A 5,981-nucleotide genomic window follows, 5' to 3' on the forward strand; every position below is an offset into this window, starting at 1 on the left:
GTTCAAACCCACCAGCCACTCCTCAGAAGGAAGATGGGGCAATCTACTTCCATAGTGATACTGCCTAGGAAACCCAAGGAGGGGTCGCTATGAGTTGGGTCTGACTTGATAGCACATAACAACAACAACAAACTTTAAGGGAGGAGATCACCAAACCTTTTCTCCAACAGAGTGTCTGGTGGGTTTGAACTATCAACCTTTCAGTTGGCCGCCAAGTGCTTAACCACCACCAGAACTGCTTCTATACCCTATACCATATGAAAACTTAAAAACACTAGATTGTCTTCTTACCTCATAATATATGCTATTTACATCAAGCTATAAAATGAGATGAGCATTAGATTGTAAGGTCCTTAAGAATAAGACTCATTTCTTGCTTTCCTTTGTATCCACCCTAGAGCCCACCTAGTATAGTGGCTAGTACAGTAAACTAAAATTAAACCTGTTGTTGATGAGTCAATTCCAACTCATGGCGATCTCATATGTTTCAGGGTAGACCCGTGCTCCACAGAGTTTTTAATGGCTATGAAGTTATGGAAGTGCATTGCCAGAACTTTTTTCCGCAGTTCCACTGGATGGATTTGAAACATCAACATTTTGGTTAGTAGTCAAGTGAAAAATGGTTGTATCACCCAGCTTAGCTGGCTAATACACAGTAAGTGCTTAATACACATTTGTTAATTGAATAAAGTGACTTGTCTCCATTAGCCCTTCATTGCTCTAAATGGCCTATTACCTGAATTATACAATACGTTGATTAAAAAAAAAAGAAGAAGTGTATCAGCACATGAGCAGACAATGTCAGCACATCCTAATGCCATATTCAAATCTGTAGGCCGGAAATGATCCCTAGATGGCACCGCTAACATCATCTGAGAATGAGAATGATACAATTTGATCACTTCACTAAACAGCCCAAGAATTTCCTAATATGCCAACAATTCCACGACCATGGTGATTTGTCCATATCTCAGTTCCCAAGCCTAGCCCTCAAACACAGGTGAGGTCTTTTGAAGAGATGCAGATGGCTTGGGGACACAGCGGAGATGACTTACAGCTGTGATCATGAGAAAGCGGAAGCCTCTTGTGTTCGATGTAGAAACAGACGTGGACAACTTATTCCTAGATGTCTGGACAGTTCTTGTGGTCAATCCCGCCAAGCATAGAAAAAAGAAGTAATCTTTCATCCCAGGCATTCAACAATGGTTATGCAAATCCTTAATCACCATAATAATGCCAGAGCTTCTTGATTCCTCTGTAAAGAGTTCTGTTCTACTGCCTCCAGACCAGGCAGCATGTTGTAACCAAGAGCAGTTTTACTATCATAAACTGCGTCATTGGTAAGAAATTTTGTATTTATTAAAATGCTAGAAGAGCCAAGACACAATTGGTTTCTATTCCTCTGGAATAACAGAGGAAGAAGGTGAATCAGGAACGTTGTTGTTATGTGTCATCAAGGCAGACCTGACTCATAGTGACCTCTCCTTGGGTTTCTGAGGCATTATCACTATGGAAGTACATTGCCCAGCCTTTCTTCTGAGGAGTGGCTGGTGGATTTGAACTGCCAGCCCTCTGGTTAGCAGTAAAGTGCCTTAGGCACTATGCTACCAGAGCTCCAGGAGAAGCAGGAATAGACCGGATATGAAGTGTGTGGCCAATTGCTTCCATGAAAAACTGCCTCCTTTGCCATGAGACCAGAAAAACTTGATGGTGCCAGGCTACTATTACTGAATATTTTGGAAAAAAAAAAAAAAAAAATCCATAGACGAATCCTGATCAAAAGGGGGGAAAATACAGAACATAATTTCAAATTTTCATGGACTCTAGACATTCTGAAGCTATGGAGGGTTGACAAACCCTTGAAACTATTGTCCTGAGATAATCTTTAAACCTTAAACCAAAAATATCCCCTGAAGTCTTCTTAAAACTGAACAATAGTTTAGCTTAACTAGTAAAAAAAAAATATCTACAATAAGCATTATGCTTTTTTCAGAATTATCTGCATAGGATCAAATTGGCAACAGCACTTGAAAGATGAGATAGGAGCTTTAGGGGGCAGTGAGTTCATATTATTGAGGGAGGAATAACTCAGAAAGGGAGGGTGAGAATGTTTGCACAACTCAAAGAATGTCACTAAATTTTAAATAGAGAGACTGTTGAATTTTTGTATATTTTGTTGTGTATATTTTTAACAACAACAAAATTAATAAAATAAAAAAAATACTAGCAGAGATTTCTAGCAGGTTGGAAACTCTTATTCTGGCAATCCCTCTTCTTTCTGACTGTGAAGTGGCTTAGTAACAGAATCTAAATATGTAGAAAATTAATAAGCAGGTTAGAGTTGAAAATTTTGTTTTCTAAAGTAGATACAGTATGAAATACATAGTTTTTTAGAGGAGATTTAGTGACTTCCAAGATGATTTATTTAAAGATTTAAGACATTGCTGTTGTTGTTGTCTGCCATAGAGTCTATTCCTATTCATAGTTGCCCTGTAGGACAGAGAAGAAATACCAATAAGATTTACTAGGCTACGATTTTATAGAAACCTATTGCCAAGTCTTTTCTCCTAGGAGCTGCTGGTGGATTTGAACCACCAACCTTCAGTTAGCAGCTGAGCACTTAACCACTGCACCACCAGGGCTGCTTTAAGACAAACATTAGAAGTTTCAAACTTACCTTTCACCCATTAACTGATTCACCGAACATTAGTAAATGCTTACTATATGTCAAATGTGATTCTTGGTGGCACAGTGGTTAAGCACTAGGCTGCTAACTGAAAGGCCAGTGGTTTGAACCCAGAAGATGATCCATGGGAGAAAGATGTGGCAATCTGCTTCCATAAAAATTATAGCCTTGGGAATCCTATAGGACAGTTCTACTGTGTCCTATAGGGTCACTATGTGTTGGAATCAACTTGACAGCAGTGGGTTTGGTTTTGGTTTATGTGTCAGATAGTGACTTAGGTACTAAGATATAATAATGAACAACTGAATAGGGTGTTTCTAATAGTATGTATTATTGAATATTGCATAAGTGTAGCTACCATTGAGTCACAATCAGGCTACTACTTCTCAAACCCTAGAAAACAGGCTTTCCAAGAACTAATGAAAATTTCAGGGTCAAAAGTCTTCTGAAATGAAGACAAAACTCAGAGTTAACCTCAATGAATATGATTGTTTAGGCATCTGCAGTAATATCCTTGACAACCAGTCATTGTTGATAAGGCTGTGTAAGATGAAATTCTGCAGAGAATTTGAACCTAAAAACAAGAACAAAAAACTCATTGACTACAAGACTATATCTATATATGAATTAATCAATTCATCTATTTATTTTTAAATTCATTCATTCAATGGACACTTACTGAGTTTTTAACATGAACTTGTCCTGTTCTAGGCACTGGGGTACCATAGTGAACAAAATAGGTAAATTCCTCTCTCATTGACCTTAAATTTTAGTGGAAGAGATATAAAATAAACAGACAAGCAAATAAAAAATACAATTCCAGTAAGACTAAGTACTATAAAGAAAAAGTAGGATTAGATAGTAGAGATTGATGGAGTGGAAGGTGAAATAGATGATGAAGAATTCAGACGGGATCTATTTTGGCAGAAAGAGAACACACATGCAGACACAAACACACATTATAAGATGTCACTTAGTTTCCATTTCAATTCATGAAACACCAAGAATATTGCTGCAGCAAGGTGGCCACAGAAAGAAGGAGCAGATCCAACATATCTCAGCTCAACTCGCCAAGACTACCCAGAACCACCAAAGGGTTTACACAGCTGCCAGTGATACTGCTCGGGCAAGATAGGAGCTGGTTGGGTGATAAAGAGGCAGAAGAGAGGAAAAAAAGACAAGTAAGCACGTGCCTCCAAATTTCCCCTACTTTTGCTTCAGCCAAGAAAGGAGGTGTGTTAGACGAATGAGGTACCAATGATGTCAGCTCAGCCCACTTTAGACTTTGAAAAGAGGCCACTTTGCAGAGTATCTAATCTGAGGCAGAGCTGCTCAGAGTAAACTTAGCACCATGTGGTTAGTCAAAGAAGCCTTGAGATTTAGTATTGCCAAGTCACTCTTCAGTTCCCTGTTGCTTGGATTCAGACTGAAATCCAGTAGGACAGCTATAGATCCTACCAGGGCAAAGAAAAAGGACTCCACAGCAGAGGCTGGGGAAGACTCCCAGGACAGCAGGCCATATGGGAGCCTACAAAAGACTCAATGGTTGAGGCCAAAGTAGTGGGGGACCAAACTGGTAGTATTGCCTAAGTCAAAAGAACAGCCTGTTTTTCATATGTCACAGACCTCGGCTCTGGAAGCCAGGATGATACTCAGCAATGAAGAAGCCAATGGTCATGACCAGACATCACACCTAAGGACCTTCAGAAGTATCCTTCCTCTCAAGCCTGCACAGCTTTAAGCCACATACACCTCGCCTTAAGCCACATACACCTTCCCATTCACACCAACTTGATCTTAGAAACAGGGGCGAGAGGCAATGGTAACTACTTGAGACTCTGGCAATTTTGATTCAAATGAGAAACTTAATATAAACTAACAACAACAACAACAAAAACCCACTGTCATTGAGTTGATTCTGACTTGTAGCAACCCTTTAGGTCAGAGCAGAACTGTCCCATAAGGTGTCCAAGGCTGTATTGTAAATTTTTCTTTTTCTTTTAATTTTTATTCTGATTTGGGTGAAAGTTTACAGAGCATATTCATTTTCCATACAGCAGTTCATACACATTTTGTTTCATGACATTGACTATAATGCCCCGCAACCAACGCTATAAATCTTTACCGAAGCAGATTGCCTCATCTTTCTACAGCTGAGGATCTGGTGGATTTGAGCCACTGACCTTTTGGTTAGCAGCTGGATGCTTTAACCGCTATGCTACCAGAGCTCCTTAAATATAACCTAAAGGGACTGTTTAAATTGTCAGATTGGATACCTTTTAAAACATGCTAGAAACTTAATTAAGTTTTCCAGTAACCAGCAGATAAGAATTCAGGGAAGAGAAAACTATAGCCAAAATAAAGGATCTGTGTTTCTCTCTGCTGGATTATATTGCTAAATTCTGAAGCCTGCCACACAAGTGTAGCCTAACCCCTCTCTCTGACTGTATGTGGGGCATATGTGCTGGGGCTGGAGAAACAGCTGCTGCCAGAGGCTGGAGTCTGAAATACGCAGAACCGATGTAATTCTTTGCAGAGCAGTCAATCATTCTATTCAGAATTAAAAGTTTCCTTCAAAATAGATATGGCAGTAACTACTTTCTGAGGCCCAGTTGTTTAACAATATTGAAACATGTTTTCCAGAAATCAGAAAGTCAGAGCTTTGCAATGTAAGGCAGATCATTGAAGAAACAGAGCTTTCTAGAATGTAAGAATTCAGAAGTGCTTGTTTATGAGAAAAATAGATGGGAATAATCAAAGCTCCCATACAAGTATTTCTTTTCATAAATTTGGACCTCAAATTGTTTTACTTTCTTAGTTTTAAAAGGTCACAAATTGATTCAAGAAATAAGAGAGAAGCACTCAGATATCAAAGTCCATTATTCTAGAGAAATTTCAGCTTAATAATGAATGGGGATTAGTGACACAGGTATAATTTAGGAAATCTTCTGATTTTATAACAGCCCGAATGCAAAGATGGATGTAATTATTTTTAAGCAAAATACAAAAGTAACATAAAAAAAAGATATTCACAGAGAGACTCTTTCTCTGAAGAGAAGGAAGAAAAGGACAAAATTCATTGAACATATTTTTTTAAATATTTTCATTTATACTTCTTTTTCACTCCTCGGAAGGAAGGTTGGGCAATCCTACTTCCGTAGTGATACTGCCTCGGAAACCCAAGGAGGGGTCGCTATGAGTCGGGCCGACTCGACGGCAAATAACAACAACAACAACAACATACTTCTTTTTAAAGTTGTAAACATACATATGTTGTTGTTGTTATATGCCATCG

Source organism: Orycteropus afer, unplaced genomic scaffold, assembly GCF_000298275.1.
Source record: "Orycteropus afer afer isolate SDZICR_OR568_19922 unplaced genomic scaffold, OryAfe1.0 scaffold00343, whole genome shotgun sequence".
NCBI lineage: Eukaryota > Metazoa > Chordata > Mammalia > Tubulidentata > Orycteropodidae > Orycteropus > Orycteropus afer.